We start from the raw sequence: 20,326 nt of genomic DNA, 5'->3' as shown, positions 1-20,326 counted from the left end.
GCACCATAAGTAACCCCTGGGTACTGCCGTGTTCATTCCTGATACACTACAAGCGATCTTGGCGGGGGAGGTAGAGTCAATGAGTCAATCTTGAGCTTATCCCTTTGACCTCCTACTCAGTGAAGTGAGTCAACTCTTTGTTTCTTTTTCTTTTGAATCATTTGATTTTAACTATCAGCTTTCATCTATTGATGTTCTTGGTGCCTTCCAAGTGGCTTGTTTTTTCTTTATACATATTTATGGAGTAGTTTGATTTACTCATCGAGCCCACATCGGCAGCCTTTCACACCAGTCCCTTCCCTCTTCTGGCTCCCTGCTTGTTATTCCGAGATTATTTTGTTTTTTATTCCAAAAGGGTCTTCTGAGTAACACTCATTTTCTCTATATTTTTTCTCTCCTGCACTTATTTTGGAATCCAACATGCCTGATTGTTCTTTTCCCTCTTAGGTACTGTGGGAGCTGCTTGAGCTTGTCAGTGGATCAAACAATCATCTCTACTGGTATGCCATCCAGAGCCTGTTTTCTGTGTGTGTGGTACCCCAGAGTGGCACTACCATTCCTATACCCTGCTACTGTCTCTAATGGCTAACAATAATGTCAACTGTGTATTTATTACAGGTCTTTCTACACTGTGTATTCATAGTATTGCTATGTAACTGTTATTTGTCATATTCATGTAATGTGCCTAGTTCATGAGCAGGTGGCAGCAAATATGACAGACAGAGCCTTACATAGAATGGAACTTACCATTCCATTCTCCCCCTTTTGGGCAGAAGTGGGCTAGTCCTTCCTACCAAGGGAGGTGCTGCAGGAAGTGTTTAGTCATTCCTATTTCAAGTCTAGCATTGGGAGCAGACAAGTCAAGATGGAGCAGTGAGGGGAAGGTCCCTTCATAGAGCACCATGACACCTTACAGATTAAGAGACAGAGTATCATGAGGGGGTCAAAAGTCAAAGGTACCCCACTCCAAAGGTACAAGAACCACTACAAAGTCCAGTAATCAGAATATTCACGTGTGCCTGTCAGCTTATCCCCAAAACCTGCTGGAACAAAGAAAAAAAATGCACTTTGTCTGGATACAAGTTTAGTTAAGTAAAGTTGTTGAACTTTCACCAAGTCTAGACTCAACTTATTCTCCACCATTACTCTCCCCTTATTGCTCTGAAGCCTAACCCTGGAAATCCATGAGACCACCTGTGATGATAATAAAAGGAAAGCACCATAAGTAACCCCTGGGTACTGCCGTGTTCATTCCTGATACACTACAAGCGATCTTGGCGGGGGAGGTAGAGTCAATGAGTCAATCTTGAGCTTATCCCTTTGACCTCCTACTCAGTGAAGTGAGTCAACTCTTTGTTTCTTTTTCTTTTGAATCATTTGATTTTAACTATCAGCTTTCATCTATTGATGTTCTTGGTGCCTTCCAAGTGGCTTGTTTTTTCTTTATACATATTTATGGAGTAGTTTGATTTACTCATCGAGCCCACATCGGCAGCCTTTCACACCAGTCCCTTCCCTCTTCTGGCTCCCTGCTTGTTATTCCGAGATTATTTTGTTTTTTATTCCAAAAGGGTCTTCTGAGTAACACTCATTTTCTCTATATTTTTTCTCTCCTGCACTTATTTTGGAATCCAACATGCCTGATTGTTCTTTTCCCTCTTAGGTACTGTGGGAGCTGCTTGAGCTTGTCAGTGGATCAAACAATCATCTCTACTGGTATGCCATCCAGAGCCTGTTTTCTGTGTGTGTGGTACCCCAGAGTGGCACTACCATTCCTATACCCTGCTACTGTCTCTAATGGCTAACAATAATGTCAACTGTGTATTTATTACAGGTCTTTCTACACTGTGTATTCATAGTATTGCTATGTAACTGTTATTTGTCATATTCATGTAATGTGCCTAGTTCATGAGCAGGTGGCAGCAAATATGGCAGACAGAGCCTTACATAGAATGGAACTTACCATTCCATTCTCCCCCTTTTGGGCAGAAGTGGGCTAGTCCTTCCTACCAAGGGAGGTGCTGCAGGAAGTGTTTAGTCATTCCTATTTCAAGTCTAGCATTGGGAGCAGACAAGTCAAGATGGAGCAGTGAGGGGAAGGTCCCTTCATAGAGCACCATGACACCTTACAGATTAAGAGACAGAGTATCATGAGGGGGTCAAAAGTCAAAAGTACCCCACTCCAAAGGTACAAGAACCACTACAAAGTCCAGTAATCAGAATATTCACGTGTGCCTGTCAGCTTATCCCCAAAACCTGCTGGAACAAAGAAAAAAAATGCACTTTGTCTGGATACAAGTTTAGTTAAGTAAAGTTGTTGAACTTTCACCAAGTCTAGACTCAACTTATTCTCCACCATTACTCTCCCCTTATTGCTCTGAAGCCTAACCCTGGAAATCCATGGTATACAGGTAGGAGCACCATGACACACAGAATCTATTAAGACAGCAGATTCCAAGGCAAATACAATTCTGATGTACAGTTCATCAAAAGAGTAACCATATAAATCATTTATCAGACTAAACATTTATAGAATTTTGCCTTCTAGGTGAGGTGGATCCTCTAACCTCTTGTCCAGAAGAGCCAGTTCTGGGCCATATGAATAGGTAATGATGGTGCAAGTGAGTAACAGATGAGTAACAAATTCAGCATTATTTGCCAGAAATGCATCAAATGTTGGTGTTTCTCCCCAAAAAAGCCATACCCCAAAAATAAGCCCTAGCATTATTTTGCAGGGTTTTTGGAGTAGGCTTAAAGTAATAATCCCTACTCCAAATATAAGCCCTAGATACAGTGAACGCCTCCAGCGCTAGGTTTTGTCGAGTGACATCACTGAAATCGTGGACATGGAGAATAGGAATACTGTAGCCTTATACTGTGCCCAGGATGGTATCAGACACGGCAAAATCCACTCATTGCCTCCGGAGAGGAAATACCATAGAATGGGCACAGTGCCACTGCCAGAGTGGCTCCAGAGTCCTGCCTCCTGAGTGCAGAGAAGAGATGGAGAGATAGGGCACAGTGCCATTGTCTCAGAGAGAGTGCCAGTAACACCCACTGACACTAAACCACCAAATAAGCCCTAGCCCTAGGAAAAAAATAATATAAGACCCTGTCTTTTTTTCGGAGAAACACGGTAGATGCAATAACATTAGTTAATATGAATTATTATATTTTGGATAGAGCAGCAGCATCAACATTAGGCATTTGGTTATAAATTACTTAAAAGATCTCTCTAGGATTTTGACATGGATGACCTATCTGCAGAATAGGCCATCAATATCTAATCAGTGTGAATCCAACACCCTGCATGCCCCCCAGTCAGCCATTTCTGAGTAGTGATGTCCCGAACTATTCGCCGGCGAATAGTTCCCGGCGAACATAGCTTGTTCGCTTTCGCCGCTGCGGGCGAACATATGCGATGTTCGGTCCGCCCCCTATACATCATCATTGAGTAAACGTTGACCCTCTACCTCACAGTCAGCAGACACATTCCAGCCAATCAGCAGCAGACCCTCCCTCCCAGACCCTCCCACCTCCAGGACAGCATCCATTTTAGATTCATTCGGAATCTGCTTTCATAGAGAGGGCGCCCACACATACTGTATTGTGTCCACTGGCTAGTGGCTGGTTCAGCCTGCACTCATACCGTTACAGTGTGTCATTCGCCCAAATACCTTTCAGAAAAAAAATATATATTTAAAATTTAAATGTGATCTAATCACATTAGCAAGCCAGTGTGTGTCAGGCCCACACAGACTGTACTGTGCCCACTGGCTAGTGGCTGGTTTGGCCTGCACTCATACTGTTACAGGGTGTCATTCGCCCAAATACCTTTCAGAAAAAAAATGATATTTAAAATTTAACTGTGATCTAATCATATTAGCAACCCCGTGTGTTAGGCGCCCACACATACTCTATTGTGTCCACTGGCTAGTGGCTGGTTCGGCCTGCACTCATACCGTTACAGGGTGTCATTCGCTCAAATACCTTTCAGAAAAAAAATTCTATTTAAAATGTAACTGTGATCTAATCACATTAGCAAGCCTGTGTGTGTCAGGCCCCCACACATACTGTATTGTGTCCACTGGCTAGTGGCTAGGCCTGCACTCATACCGTTACAGGGTGTCATTCACCTAAATACCTTTCAGAAGAAAAAAAATCTATTTAATATTTTTCTGTGATCTAATCACATTTGCAAGCCCGTGTGTGTTAGGCGCCCACACATACTCTATTGTGTCCACTGGCTAGTGGCTGGTTCGGCCTGCACTCATACCGTTACAGTGTGTCATTCGCCCAAATACCTTTCAGGAAAAAAAATTATATTTAATATTTTTCTGTGATCTAATCACATTTGCAAACCCATGTGTGTTAGGCGCCCACACATACTGTATTGTGTCCACTGGCTAGTGGCTGGTTCGGCCTGCACTCATACCGTTACAGGGTGTCATTCGCCCAAATACCTTTCAGAAAAATAAATTCTATTTAAAATGTAACTGTGATCTAATCACATTAGCAAGCCCGTGTGTTAGGCACCCACACATACTCTATTATGTCCACTGGCTAGTGGCTGGTTCGGCCTGCACTCATACCGTTACAGGGTGTCATTCGCCAAAATACCTTTCAGAAAAAAAAAATATATTTCAAATGTAACTGTGATCTAATCACATTTGCAAGCCCGTGTGTTTCAGCCAGGCCCACATTGACTGTACTGTGCCCACTGGCTAGTGGCTGGTTCGGCCTGCACTCATACCGTTACAGGGTGTCATTCGCTCAAATACCTTTCAGAAAAAAAAAATCTATTTAAAATGTAACTGTGATCTAATCACATTAGCAAGCCCGTGTGTGTCAGGCCCCCACACATACTGTATTGTGTCCACTGGCTAGTGGCTAGGCCTGCACTCATACCGTTACAGGGTGTCATTCGCCCAAATACCTTTCAGAAAAAAAAAAAATCTATTTTAAATTTAACTGTGATCTAATCACATTTGCAAGCCCGTGTGTGTCAGCCAGGCCCACACAGACTGTACTGTACCCACTGCCCACCACTTATATAGAGTGGCACAGTACCTTGCACGCATAGTAACACTTATCTAATAAAAAATGACAGGCAGAGGCAGGCCATGCCGCAGGGGCCATTGTGTTCGTGGTGCTGTGATTTCTACTGGCCCTGGAATAATGCCCAGTGTTCAGAGGCCACGTACCCTGAACCCAAAAAATTTGGAGAAAATAGTTGACTGGCTTACACAGGACACCCAATCTTCAACAGCTTCCGCTAAGAACCTTGACGCACCATCCTCCTCCAGCTCAGCTTTGGTCACCACTCTCCCGCCCGCCGCCACCGCCACCACCACCACTACCACCACAGTCACCACAGCCGCTTCACTTGATCCTTCAGAGGAGTTATTTACACATCAGTTGGATGAAATTAGTGATGCGCAACCATTATTGCCAGGGGATGTAGATAACAGGGATATGTCTCAGTCAGGCAGCATTGCACACATGGACGTACAGTGTGATGATGATGATGTTGTACCCGCTGCTGCTTCCTTTGCTGAGGTGTCAGATACAAGTGAAGCGGTTGATGATGACGATGTGTCCGTGGATGCCACGTGGGTGCCTGCTCGAAGAGAAGAAGAAGAGGGGGAAAGTTCAGAAGGGGAGACAGAGAGAAGGAGGAGACGAGTTGGAAGCAGGGGGAGGTCATCGCAAGGAGCTAGTGGCACAGTCAGACAGCATGTATCGGCACCCGGGGTCAGCCAGACAGCACGCCAATCAACGCATGCTGTTGCCACCACCAGAATGCCGTCATTGCAAAGCTCAGCAGTGTGGCATTTTTTTTTGTGTGTCTACCTCTGACAACAGCGATGCCATCTGCAACCTGTGCCAAAAGAAACTGAGTCATGGAAAATCCAGCACATGATCGCACATCACAAACGCCTATGGGATCAACACATGATGACGAGTAGAAGCAGCACTCAAGCTCAAAGCCACCATCCTCCTCCTGGTCCAGCATCTTCAGCCACGTCAACCACTGCTGTCCTCCTTGCCCCCTCTCAACCACCCACAACTCCGCCTCTCACCTTGAGCAGTTCCATCTCATCTGTCCACAGTCAGGTGTCTGTAAAGGAAATGTTTGAGCGTAAGAAGCCAATGTCACAGAGTCACCCCCTTGCCCGGCGTCTGACAGCTGGCTTGACGGAACTCTTAGCCCGCCAGCTTTTACCATACCAGCTGGTGGAGTCTGAGGCCTTCAAAAAATTTGTCGCTATTGGGACACCACAGTGGAAGGTACCCGGACAATTTTTTTTTCTAATAAGGCAATCCCAAACCTCTACTCGGTGATTGAAAATGAGTCATGGCATCTCTGGCATACAGTGTTGGGGCAAGGGTCCATCTGACCACTGATACCTGGTCTGCAAAGCACGGTCAGGGCAGGTATATCACCTACACTGCGCATTGGGTCAACCTGCTGACGGCTGCCAAGCATGGAATGCGTGACTCTGCAGCGGAGTTGGTGACATCGCACGACTTGCAGGCAGGCCTACTGCCAACTCCTCTACTCCTCCTACTCCATCCTCTTCCATAACCTCCTCGGCTGAGTCCTCTTCTGATGCGGCGTCTGGCTGCACATCAACTGAATCCCCCCAGCTCCCCAGGGGCTATTCCACATCCCGGATACGACAGTGTCACGCTGTCTTGGGGTTGACTTGCCTGAAAGCAGAGAGCCACACCGGACCAGCACTCCTGTCCGCCCTGAACGCAGAGGTGGATCAGTGGCTGACCCCGCACCAACTGGAGATCAGCAAAGTGGTGTGTGACAATGGAAGCAATTTGTTGGCGGCATTGAATTTGGGCAAGTTGTCACATGTGCCGTGCATGGCACATGTGTTGAATCTCATCGTACAACGCTTTGTGTCTAAGTACCCAGGCTTGCAGTACGTCCTCAAGCAGGCCAGGAAGGTGTGTGGGCATTTCAGGCGTTCCTACACGGCCATGGCTCACTTTGCAGACATTCAGCGCCGAAACAACATGCCAGTGAGGCGCTTGATTTGCGACAGCCCGACACTTTGGAATTCAACACTCCTAATGTTCGACCGCCTGCTCCAACAAGAAAAAGCCGTCAACAAGTATTTGTATGACCAGGTTGCTAGGACACTCTGCGGAGCTGGGAATTTTTTTGCCACGTTACTGGACGCTCATGCGCAATGCCTGTAGGCTCATGCGTCCTTTTGAGGAGGTGACAAACCTAGTCAGTCGCACCGAAGGCACCATCAGCCACCTCATCCCATTTGTTTTCTTCCTGGAGCATGCCCTGCGAAGAGTGCTGGATCAGGCTGTAGATGAGCGGGAAGAGGAAGAGTTGTGGTCACCATCACCACCAGAAACAGCCTTTTCATCATCGCTTGCCGGACCTGCGGCAGCGCTGCAAGAGGAGTACGAGGAAGAGGAGTCAGAGGAGGAATGTGGCTTTGAGGAGGAGGAAGACCAACCACAGCAGGCATCCTAGGGTGCTCGATGTTATCACCTATCTGGGACCCATGGTCTTGTACGTGGCTGGGTGCACATCAACTGGTGCGGCGCTGCACGGCCGACGTTGTGGCGCCAATCCGGCAGGCGGCAGGACCCAGCAGTCAAACAGATCCCCTGCTGCCCGACTATGCCATACCTAGCACTGGGCCCCACCAAACCGCCAGAAAAGCAGCACAGTGGCCCCCGTGCAGTACCGCACCATGTGAACAGTTGTAAAAGCTCACCTTACCTGAAGCTCTCAGGAACTCCAACTGAGAGCATGGTAGGTTAATTTAACCGCCTCCGGACCGCCTAATGCAGGATCGCGTTCCGGAGGCGGCTGACACAGGCACAGTCACGGATCTACGCGTCATTTCGCGAGACGCGATATTTCCTGTGAACGCGCGCACACAGGTGCGCGCGTTCACAGGAACTGCAGGTAAGCGAGTGGATCTACAGCCTGCCAGCAGCGATCGTTTGCTGGCAGGCTGGAGATGCGATTTTTCTAACCCCTAAAAGGTATATTAGACGCTGTTTTGATAACAGTGTCTAATATACCTGCTACCTGGTCCTCTGGGGGTCCCTTTTGCTTGGATCGGCCACCAGAGGACACAGGTAGCTCTGTTAGTAGCACCAAACACCAGTACACTAAACCCCCCCCCCCCGTCACTTATTAACCCCCTGATCACCCTATATAGACTCCATGATCACCCCCCTGTCATTGATCGCCCCCCTGTAAGTCTCCATTCAGACGTCTGTATGTGTTTTACGGATCCATGGATCGGATCCGCAAAACACATACGGACGTCTGAATGGAGCCTCACAGGGGGGTGATCAATGACAGGGGGGTGATCACCCCATATAGACTCCCTGATCACCCCCCTGTCATTGATCATCCCCTGTCATTGATCACCCCCCTGTAAGGCTCCTTTCAGACGTCCGTATGTGTTTTACGGATCCACGGATCCATGGATCGGATCCGCAAAACACATACGGACGTCTGAAAGGAGCCTTACAGGGGGGTGATCAATGACAGAGGGGTGATCAGGGAGTCTATATGGGGTGATCACCCCCCTTTCATTGATCACCCCCCTGTAAGGCTCCATTCAGACGTCCGTATGTGTTTTGCGGATTCGTGGATCCGCAAAATACGGACACCGCGGATCAGCAAAACACATACGGATGTCTGAATGGAGCCTTACAGGGGGGTGATCAATGACAGGGTGGTGATCACCCCATATAGAATCCCTGATCACCCCCCTGTCATTGATCACCCCCTTGTAAGGCTCCATTCAGAATTTTTTTGCCACAAGTTAGCGGAAATTGATTTTTTCTTTTCTTTTTTTTTCTTACAAAGTCTCATATTCCACTAACTTGTGACAAAAAATAAAATCTCACAAATGCGTAAACATTTTTAGACATTTATATTCCAGACTTCTTCTCACGCTTTAGGGCCCCTAAAATGCCAGGGCAGTATAAATACCCCACATGTGACCCCATTACGGAAAGAAGACACCCCAAGGTATTTGCTGAGGGGCATATTGAGTCCATGAAAGATTGAAATTTTTGTCACAAGTTAGCGGAAAGGGAGACTTTGTGAGAAAAAAAAAATTCCGCTAACTTGTGCCAAAAAAAAAACAACTTCTATGAACTCACCATGCCCCTCACGGAATACCTTGGGATGTCTTCTTTCCAAAATGGGGTCACATGTGGGGTATTTATACTGCCCTGGCATTTTAGGGGCTATAAAGGGTGTCAAGAAATTTGGAATCCAAATGTCTAAAAATGCCCTCCTAAAAGGAATTTATGCCCCTTTGCACCCCTAGGCTGCAAAAAAGTGTCACACATGTGGTATTGCCGTACTCAGGAGAAGTAGGGCAATGTGGTTTGGGGTATATCTACCCATGCTGGGTGAGAGAAATATCTCTTTTTAATGACAACTTTGTATAAAAAAAATTGAAAAGTTGTCTTTTAGAGAGATATTTCTCTCACATAGCATGGGTACATGTAAAAAGACACCCCAAAACACATTGCCCTACTTCTTCTGAGTACGGCGATACTACATGTGTGACACTTTTTTGCAGCCAAGATGCGCAAAGGAGCCAAAATTCTAAAGAGCACCTTTAGGATTTTACAGGGCATTTTTAACACATTTGGATTTCAAACTACTTCTCAGCTTTAGTTTCAGCTCCCTCCAAAGATGTTCTATTGGATTTAGGTCTGGAGACTGCCTAGGCCACTCCAGAACCTTGATATGCTTCTTACGGACCTACTCCTTGGTTATCCTGGCTGTGTGCTTCGGGTCGTTGTCATGTTGGAAGACCCAGCCACAACCCATCTTCATTGCTCTGAATGAGGGAAGGAGGTTGTTGCTCAAAATCTCACAATAAATGTCTCCATTCATCCTCTCCTTAATACAGTGCAGTCGTCCTGTCCCCTTCGCAGAAAAGCACCCCCAAAGCATGATGTTACCACCCCCATGCTTCACAGTAGGGATGGTGTTTTTCTTTTTCCTACAAACACATCGAGTGAAGTTTAGACCAAAAATTTCTACTTTGGTCTCATCTGACCACATGACTTTCTACCATGCCTCCTCTGGATCATCCAGATGGTCATTGGCAAACTTCAGACGGGCATGGACATGTGATGAGTAGGGATGAGCGAACCCGAACTGTATAGTTCGGGTTCGTACCGAATTTTGGGGTGTCCGTGACACGGACCCGAACCCGGACATTTTCGTAAAAGTCCGGGTTCGGGTTCGGTGTTCGTCGCTTTCTTCGCGCTTTTGTGACGCTTTCTTGGCGCTTTTTGAAAGGCTGCAAAGCAGCCAATCAACAAGCGTCATACTACTTGCCCCAAGAGGCCATCACAGCCATGCCTACTATTGGCATGGCTGTGATTGGCCAGAGCACCATGTGACCCAGCCTCTATTTAAGCTGGAGTCACATAGCGCCGCCCGTCACTCTGCTCTGATTAGCGTAGGGAGAGGTTGCGGCTGCGACAGTAGGGCGAGATTAGGCAGATTAACTCCTCCAAAGGACTTGATTAACTGATCGATCTGCAGCTGTGGATCATTGAGCTGCTGATCCTCAATTGCTCACTGTTTTTAGGCTGCACAGACCGTTTGTCAGTCTCATTTTTCTGGGGTGATCGGCGGCCATTTTGTGTCTTGTGGTGCGCCAGCACAAGCTGCGACCAAGTGCATTTAACCCTCAATGGTGTGGTTGTTTTTTGGCTAAAGCCTACATCAGGGTGAAGCTGTGACACCAAGTGCATTTAACCAGCAATAGTCTGTTCATTTTTTGGCCATATCCCAGTCTAATTCTGTCACTAAATCCATACCGGTCACCCAGCGCCTAAATACTAGGCCTCAAATTTATATCCAGCTAAATCTGTCCCTAGTGCTGTAGCTGGGCGAGTTATTTAGTGTCCGTTCAAGCACATTTCTTGTTCTGGGTTGAAATACAATTCCCAATTTAGCAATTTCATAATTTAGTGGTTCCTGCTATATCAGAGCTCTTTGAAATCTATCCCAAAAAGGGTATATAATATTGAAGGTGCACATAGGGTCATTCAGAGTAACTTCACACACACCCGCTACTGTGTATTTCCAAGTCTAATTCTGTCACTAAATCCATACCGGTGACCCAGCGCCTAAATACTAGGCCTCAAATTTAATTCCCTCTAAATCTCTCGTTACCCACCGCTGTACTGTTGTTGCTGGGCAAGATATTTAGTGTCCGTCAAAGCACATTTTTTGTTCTGGGTTGAAGTACAATTCCCAATTTAGCAATTTCATAATTTAGTGGTTTCTGCTATATCAGAGCTATTTGAAATCTATCCCAAAAAGGGTATATAATATTGAAGGTGCACATAGGGTCATTCAGAATAACTTCACACACACCCGCTACTGTGTATTTCCAAGTCTAATTCTGTCACTAAACCCATACCTGTCACCCAGCGCCTAAATACTAGGCCTCAAATTTAAATCCCTCTAAATCTCTCGTTACCGTTGTCCTGTTGTAGCTGGGAAAGTTATTTAGTGCCCGTCAAAGCACATTTTTTGTTCTGGGTTGAAGTACAATTCCCAATTTAGCAATTTCATAATTTAGTGGTTCCTGCTATATCAGAGCTATTTGAAATCTATCCCAAAAAGGGTATATAATATTGAAGGTGCACATAGGGTCATTCAGAATAACTTCACACACACCCGCTACTGTGTATTTCCAAGTCTAATTCTGTCACTAAATCCATACCGGTGACCCAGCGCCTAAATACTAGGCCTCAAATTTAATTCCCTCTAAATCTCTCGTTACCCACCGCTGTACTGTTGTTGCTGGGCAAGATATTTAGTGTCCGTCAAAGCACATTTTTTGTTCTGGGTTGAAGTACAATTCCCAATTTAGCAATTTCATAATTTAGTGGTTTCTGCTATATCAGAGCTATTTGAAATCTATCCCTAAAAGGGTATATAATATTGAAGGTGCACATAGGGTCATTCAGAATAACTTCACACACACCCGCTACTGTGTATTTCCAAGTCTAATTCTGTCACTAAACCCATACCTGTCACCCAGCGCCTAAATACTAGGCCTCAAATTTATATCCAGCTAAATCTGTCCCTAGTGCTGTAGCTGGGCGAGTTATTTAGTGTCCGTTCAAGCACATTTCTTGTTCTGGGTTGAAATACAATTCCCAATTTAGCAATTTCATAATTTAGTGGTTCCTGCTATATCAGAGCTCTTTGAAATCTATCCCAAAAAGGGTATATAATATTGAAGGTGCACATAGGGTCATTCAGAGTAACTTCACACACACCCGCTACTGTGTATTTCCAAGTCTAATTCTGTCACTAAATCCATACCGGTGACCCAGCGCCTAAATACTAGGCCTCAAATTTAATTCCCTCTAAATCTCTCGTTACCCACCGCTGTACTGTTGTTGCTGGGCAAGATATTTAGTGTCCGTCAAAGCACATTTTTTGTTCTGGGTTGAAGTACAATTCCCAATTTAGCAATTTCATAATTTAGTGGTTTCTGCTATATCAGAGCTATTTGAAATCTATCCCAAAAGGGTATATAATATTGAAGGTGCACATAGGGTCATTCAGAATAACTTCACACACACCCGCTACTGTGTATTTCCAAGTCTAATTCTGTCACTAAACCCATACCTGTCACCCAGCGCCTAAATACTAGGCCTCAAATTTAAATCCCTCTAAATCTCTCGTTACCGTTGTCCTGTTGTAGCTGGGAAAGTTATTTAGTGCCCGTCAAAGCACATTTTTTGTTCTGGGTTGAAGTACAATTCCCAATTTAGCAATTTCATAATTTAGTGGTTCCTGCTATATCAGAGCTATTTGAAATCTATCCCAAAAAGGGTATATAATATTGAAGGTGCACATAGGGTCATTCAGAATAACTTCACACACACCCGCTACTGTGTATTTCCAAGTCTAATTCTGTCACTAAATCCATACCGGTGACCCAGCGCCTAAATACTAGGCCTCAAATTTAATTCCCTCTAAATCTCTCGTTACCCACCGGTGTACTGTTGTTGCTGGGCAAGATATTTAGTGTCCGTCAAAGCACATTTTTTGTTCTGGGTTGAAGTACAATTCCCAATTTAGCAATTTCATAATTTAGTGGTTTCTGCTATATCAGAGCTATTTGAAATCTATCCCTAAAAGGGTATATAATATTGAAGGTGCACATAGGGTCATTCAGAATAACTTCACACACACCCGCTACTGTGTATTTCCAAGTCTAATTCTGTCACTAAACCCATACCTGTCACCCAGCGCCTAAATACTAGGCCTCAAATTTAAATCCCTCTAAATCTCTCGTTACCGTTGTCCTGTTGTAGCTGGGAAAGTTATTTAGTGCCCGTCAAAGCACATTTTTTGTTCTGGGTTGAAGTACAATTCCCAATTTAGCAATTTCATAATTTAGTGGTTCCTGCTATTAGAGTTGAGCGAACACCTGGATGTTCGGGTTCGAGAAGTTCGGCCGAACATCCCGGAAATGTTCGGGTTCGGGATCCGAACCCGATCCGAACTTCGTCCCGAACCCGAACCCCATTGAAGTCAATGGGGACCCAAACTTTTCGGCACTAAAAAGGCTGTAAAACAGCCCAGGAAAGAGCTAGAGGGCTGCAAAAGGCAGCAACATGTAGGTAAATCCCCTGCAAACAAATGTGGATAGGGAAATGAATTAAAATAAAAATTAAATAAATAAAAATTAACCAAAATCAATTGGAGAGAGGTTCCATAGCAGAGAATCTGGCTTCCCGTCACCCACCACTGGAACAGTCCATTCTCAGATATTTAGGCCCCGGCACCCAGGCAGAGGAGAGAGGTCCCGTAACAGAGAATCTGTCTTCATGTCAGCAGAGAATTAGTCTGCATGTCATAGCAGAGAATGAGGCTTCACGTCAGCCACCACTGCAACAGTCCATTGGCATATATTTAGGCCCAGCACCCAGGCAGAGGAGGGAGGTCCCGTAACAGAGAATCTGTCTTCATGTCAGCAGAGAATTAGTCTGCATGTCATAGCAGAGAATGAGGCTTCACGTCAGCCACCACTGCAACAGTCCATTGGCATATATTTAGGCCCAGCACACACACAGGCAGAGGAGAGAGGTCCCGTAACAGAGAATCTGGCTTCATGTCAGCAGAGAATCAGTCTGCATGTCATAGCAGAGAATGAGGCTTCACGTCAGCCACCACTGCAACAGTCCATTGGCATATATTTAGGCCCAGCACACACACAGGCAGAGGAGAGAGGTCCCGTAACAGAGAATCTGGCTTCATGTCAGCAGAGAATCAGTCTGCATGTCATAGCAGAGAATGAGGCTTCACGTCAGCCACCACTGCAACAGTCCATTGGCATATATTTAGGCCCAGCACCCAGGCAGAGGAGGGAGGTCCCGTAACAGAGAATCTGTCTTCATGTCAGCAGAGAATTAGTCTGCATGTCATAGCAGAGAATGAGGCTTCACGTCAGCCACCACTGCAACAGTCCATTGGCATATATTTAGGCCCAGCACACACAGGCAGAGGAGAGAGGTCCCGTAACAGAGAATCTGGCTTCATGTCAGCAGAGAATCAGTCTGCATGTCATAGCAGAGAATGAGGCTTCACGTCACCCACCACTGCAACAGTCCATTGGCATATATTTAGGCCTAGCACACAGGCAGAGCAGAGAGGTCCCGTAACAGACAATCTGGCTTCATGTCAGCAGAGAATCAGTCTGCATGTCATAGCAGAGAATCAGGCTTCACGTCAGCCACCACTGCAACAGTCCATTGTCATAAATTTAGGCCCAGCACCCAGGCAGAGGAGAGAGGTCCCGTAACAGAGAATCTGGCTTCATGTCAGCAGAGAATCAGTCTTCATATCATAGCAGAGAATCAGGCTTCACGTCACCCACCACTGTAAGAGTCAATTTTCATAAATTTAGGCCCAGAACCCAGGCAGAGGAGAAAGGTCCCGTAACAGACAATCTGGCTTCATGTCAGCAGAGAATCAGTCTTCATATCATAGCAGAGAATCAGGCTTCACGTCACCCACCACTGCAACAGTCAATTTTCATAAATTTAGGCCCAGAACCCAGGCAGAGGAGAAAGGTCCCGTAACAGACAATCTGGCTTCATGTCAGCAGAGAATCAGTCTTCATATCATAGCAGAGAATCAGGCTTCACGTCACCCACCACTGCAACAGTCAATTGTCATAAATTTAGGCCCAGCACCCAGGCAGAGGAGAGAGCTCCCGTAACAGAGGATCTGGCTTCATGTCAGCAGAGAATCAGTCTGCATGTCATAGCAGAGAATGAGGCTTCACGTCACCCACCACTGCAACAGTCCATTGGCATATATTTAGGCCTAGCACACAGGCAGAGGAGAGGTTCATTCAACTTTGGGTAGCCTCGCAATATAATGGTAAAATGAAAATAAAAATAGGATTGAATGAGGAAGTGCCCTGGAGTCCAATAATATATGGTTATGGGGAGGTAGTTAATGTCTAATCTGGACAAGGGACGGACAGGTCCTGTGGGATCCATGCCTGGTTCATTTTTATGAACGTCAGCTTGTCCACATTGGCTGTAGACAGGCGGCTGCGTTTGTCTGTAATGACGCCCCCTGCCGTGCTGAATACACGTTCAGACAAAACGCTGGCTGCCGGGCAGGCCAGCACCTCCAAGGCATAAAAGGCTAGCTCTGGCCACGTGGACAATTTAGAGACCCAGAAGTTGAATGGGGCCGAACCATCAGTCAGTACGTGGAGGGGTGTGCACACGTACTGTTCCACCATGTTAGTGAAATGTTGCCTCCTGCTAACACGTTGCGTATCAGGTGGTGGTGCAGTTAGCTGTGGCGTGTTGACAAAAGTTTTCCACATCTCTGCCATGCTAACCCTGCCCTCAGAGGAGCTGGCCGTGACACAGCTGCCTTGGCGACCTCTTGCTCCTCCTCTGCCTTGGCCTTGGGCTTCCACTTGTTCCCCTGTGACATTTGGGAATGCTCTCAGTAGCGTGTCTACCAACGTGCGCTTGTACTCGCGCATCTTCCTATCACGCTCCAGTGCAGGAAGTAAGGTGGGCACATTGTCTTTGTAGCGTGGATCCAGCAGGGTGGCAACCCAGTAGTCCGCACAGGTTAAAATGTGGGCAACTCTGCTGTCGTTGCGCAGGCACTGCAGCATGTAGTCGCTCATGTGTGCCAGGCTGCCCAGGGATAAGGACAAGCTGTCCTCTGTGGGAGGCGTATCGTCATCGTCCTGCCTTTCCCCCCAGCCACGCACCAGTGATGGACCCGAGCTGCGTTGGGTGCCACCCCGCTGTGACCATGCTTCATCCTCATCCTCCTCCACCTCCTCCTCATCCTCGTCCTCCTCGTCCTCCAGTAGTGGGCCCTGGCTGGCCACATTTGTACCTGGCCTCTGCTGTTGCCAAAAACCTCCCTCTGAGTCACTTCGAAGAGACTGGCCTGAAAGTGCTAAAAATGACCCCTCTTCCTCCTCCTCCTCCTCCTCCTCCTGGGCCACCTCCTCTTCCATCATCGCCCTAAGTGTTTTCTCAAGGAGACATAGAAGTGGTATTGTAACGCTGATAACGGTGTCATCGCCACTGGCCATGTTGGTGGAGTACTCGAAACAGCGCAACAGGGCACACAGGTCTCGCATGGAGGCCCAGTCATTGGTGGTGAAGTGGTGCTGTTCTGTAGTGCGACTGACCCGTGCGTGCTGCAGCTGAAACTCCACTATGGCCTGCTGCTGCTCGCACAGTCTGTCCAGCATGTGCAAGGTGGAGTTCCACCTGGTGGGCACGTCGCATATGAGGCGGTGAGCGGGAAGGCCGAAGTTACGCTGTAGCGCAGACAGGCGAGCAGCAGCAGGATGTGAACGCCGGAAGCGCGAACAGACGGCCCGCACTTTATGCAGCAGCTCTGACATGTCGGGGTAGTTGTGAATGAACTTCTGCACCACCAAATTCAGCACATGCGCCAAGCAAGGGATGTGCGTCAAATTGGCTAGTCCCAGAGCTGCAACGAGATTTCGCCCATTATCACACACCACCAGGCCGGGCTTGAGGCTCACCGGCAGCAACCACTCGTCGGTCTGTTGTTCTATACCCCGCCACAACTCCTGTGCGGTGTGGGGCCTGTCCCCCAAACATATGAGTTTCAGAATGGCCTGCTGACGTTTACCCCGGGCTGTGCTGAAGTTGGTGGTGAAGGTGTGTGGCTGACTGGATGAGCAGGTGGAAGAAGAGGAGGAGGAAGCCGAGAAGGAGGAGGTGGCAACAGGAGGCAAAGAATGTTGCCCTGCGATCCTTGGCGGCGGAAGGACGTGCGCCAAACAGCTCTCCGCCTGGGGCCCAGCTGCCACTACATTTACCCAGTGTGCAGTTAGGGAGATATAGCGTCCCTGGCCGTGCTTACTGGTCCACGTATCTGTGGTTAGGTGGACCTTGCTACAGATGGCGTTGCGCAGTGCACACTTGATTTTATCGGATACTTGGTTGTGCAGGGAAGGCACGGCTCTCTTGGAGAAGTAGTGCCGGCTGGGAACAACATACTGTGGGACAGCAAGCGACATGAGCTGTTTGAAGCTGTCTGTGTCCACCAGCCTAAATGACAGCATTTCATAGGCCAGTAGTTTAGAAATGCTGGCATTCAGGGCCAGGGATCGAGGGTGGCTAGGTGGGAATTTACGCTTTCTATCAAATGTTTGTGAGATGGAGAGCTGAACGCTGGCGTGTGACATGGTTGAGACGCTTGGTGACGGAGGTGGTGGTGGTGGTGTTGGTGGTACATCCCCTGTTTGCTGGGCGGCAGGTGCCAACGTTCCTCCAGAGGCGGAGGAAGAGGCCGAGGCGGCAGCAGCAGAATAGGCCGAGGCGGCAGCAGCAGAAGAGGTAGCAGGGGGAGCCTGAGTGACTTCCTTGGTTTTAAGGTGTTTACTCCACTGCAGTTCATGCTTTGCATGCAGGTGCCTGGTCATGCAGGTTGTGCTCAGGTTCAGAACGTTAATGCCTCGCTTCAGGCTCTGATGGCACAGCGTGCAAACCACTCGGGTCTTGTCGTCAGCACATTGTTTGAAGAAGTGCCATGCCAGGGAACTCCTTGAAGCTGCCTTTGGGGTGCTCGGTCCCAGATGGCGGCGGTCAGTAGCAGGCGGAGTCTCTTGGCGGCGGGTGTTCTGCTTTTGCCCACTGCTCCCTCTTTTGCTACGCTGTTGGCTCGGTCTCACCACTGCCTCTTCCTCCGAACTGTGAAAGTCAGTGGCACGACCTTCATTCCATGTGGGGTCTAGGACCTCATCGTCCCCTGCATCGTCTTCCACCCAGTCTTGATCCCTGACCTCCTGTTCAGTCTGCACACTGCAGAAAGACGCAGCAGTTGGCACCTGTGTTTCGTCATCATCAGAGACATGCTGAGGTGGTATTCCCATGTCCTCATCATCAGGAAACATAAGTGGTTGTGCGTCAGTGCATTCTATGTCTTTCACCGCTGGGGAAGGGCTAGGTGGATGCCCTTGGGAAACCCTGCCAGCGGAGTCTTCAAACAGCATAAGAGACTGCTGCATAACTTGAGGCTGAGACAGTTTCCCTGGTATGCATGGGGGTGATGTGACAGACTGATGGGGTTGGTTTTCAGGCGCCATCTGTGCGCTTTCTGCAGAAGACTGGGTGGGAGATAATGTGAACGTGCTGGATCCACTGTCGGCCACCCAATTGACTAATGCCTGTACCTGCTCAGGCCTTACCATCCTTAGAACGGCATTGGGCCCCACCATATATCGCTGTAAATTCTGGCGGCTACTGGGACCTGAGGTAGTTGGTACACTAGGACGTGTGGATGTGGCAGAACGGCCACGTCCTCTCCCAGCACCAGAGGGTCCACTAACACCACCACGACCATGTCCACGTCCGCGTCCCTTACTAGATGTTTTTCTCATTGTTATGGTTCACCACAACAACAAATATATTATTTGGCCCAATGTATTGTATTCAAATTCAGCGGGATATAAATTTGAGGCCTAGTATTTAGGCGCTGGGTGACCGGTATGGATTTAGTGACAGAATTAGACTTGGAAATGCACAGAAGCGTGTGTGTGTGAAGTTATTCTGAATGACCCTATGTGCACCTTCAATATTATATACCCTTTTAGGGATAGATTTCAAATAGCTCTGATATAGCAGAAACCACTAAATTATGAAATTGCTAAATTGGGAATTGTACTTCAACCCAGAACAAAAAATGTGCTTTGACGGACACTAAATATCTTGCCCAGCAACAACAGTACACCGGTGGGTAACGAGAGATTTAGAGGGAATTAAATTTGAGGCCTAGTATTTAGGCGCTGGGTCACCGGTATGGATTTAGTGACAGAATTAGACTTGGAAATACACAGTAGCGGGTGTGTGTGAAGTTATTCTGAATGACCCTATGTGCACCTTCAATATTATATACCCTTTTTGGGATAGATTTCAAATAGCTCTGATATAGCAGGAACCACTAAATTATGAAATTGCTAAATTGGGAATTGTACTTCAACCCAGAACAAAAAATGTGCTTTGACGGGCACTAAATAACTTTCCCAGCTACAACAGGACAACGGTAACGAGAGATTTAGAGGGATTTAAATTTGAGGCCTAGTATTTAGGCGCTGGGTGACAGGTATGGGTTTAGTGACAGAATTAGACTTGGAAATACACAGTAGCGGGTGTGTGTGAAGTTATTCTGAATGACCCTATGTGCACCTTCAATATTATATACCCTTTTTGGGATAGATTTCAAATAGCTCTGATATAGCAGAAACCACTAAATTATGAAATTGCTAAATTGGGAATTGTACTTCAACCCAGAACAAAAAATGTGCTTTGACGGACACTAAATATCTTGCCCAGCAACAACAGTACAGCGGTGGGTAACGAGAGATTTAGAGGGAATTAAATTTGAGGCCTAGTATTTAGGCGCTGGGTCACCGGTATGGATTTAGTGACAGAATTAGACTTGGAAATACACAGTAGCGGGTGTGTGTGAAGTTACTCTGAATGACCCTATGTGCACCTTCAATATTATATACCCTTTTTGGGATAGATTTCAAAGAGCTCTGATATAGCAGGAACCACTAAATTATGAAATTGCTAAATTGGGAATTGTATTTCAACCCAGAACAAGAAATGTGCTTGAACGGACACTAAATAACTCGCCCAGCTACAGCACTAGGGACAGATTTAGCTGGATATAAATTTGAGGCCTAGTATTTAGGCGCTGGGTGACCGGTATGGATTTAGTGACAGAATTAGA

The sequence above is a fragment of the Bufo gargarizans genome, chromosome 4 (genome assembly GCF_014858855.1).
Source record: "Bufo gargarizans isolate SCDJY-AF-19 chromosome 4, ASM1485885v1, whole genome shotgun sequence".
NCBI classification, from domain to species: Eukaryota; Metazoa; Chordata; class Amphibia; order Anura; family Bufonidae; genus Bufo; species Bufo gargarizans.
This window is presented reverse-complemented; position numbering follows the sequence as displayed.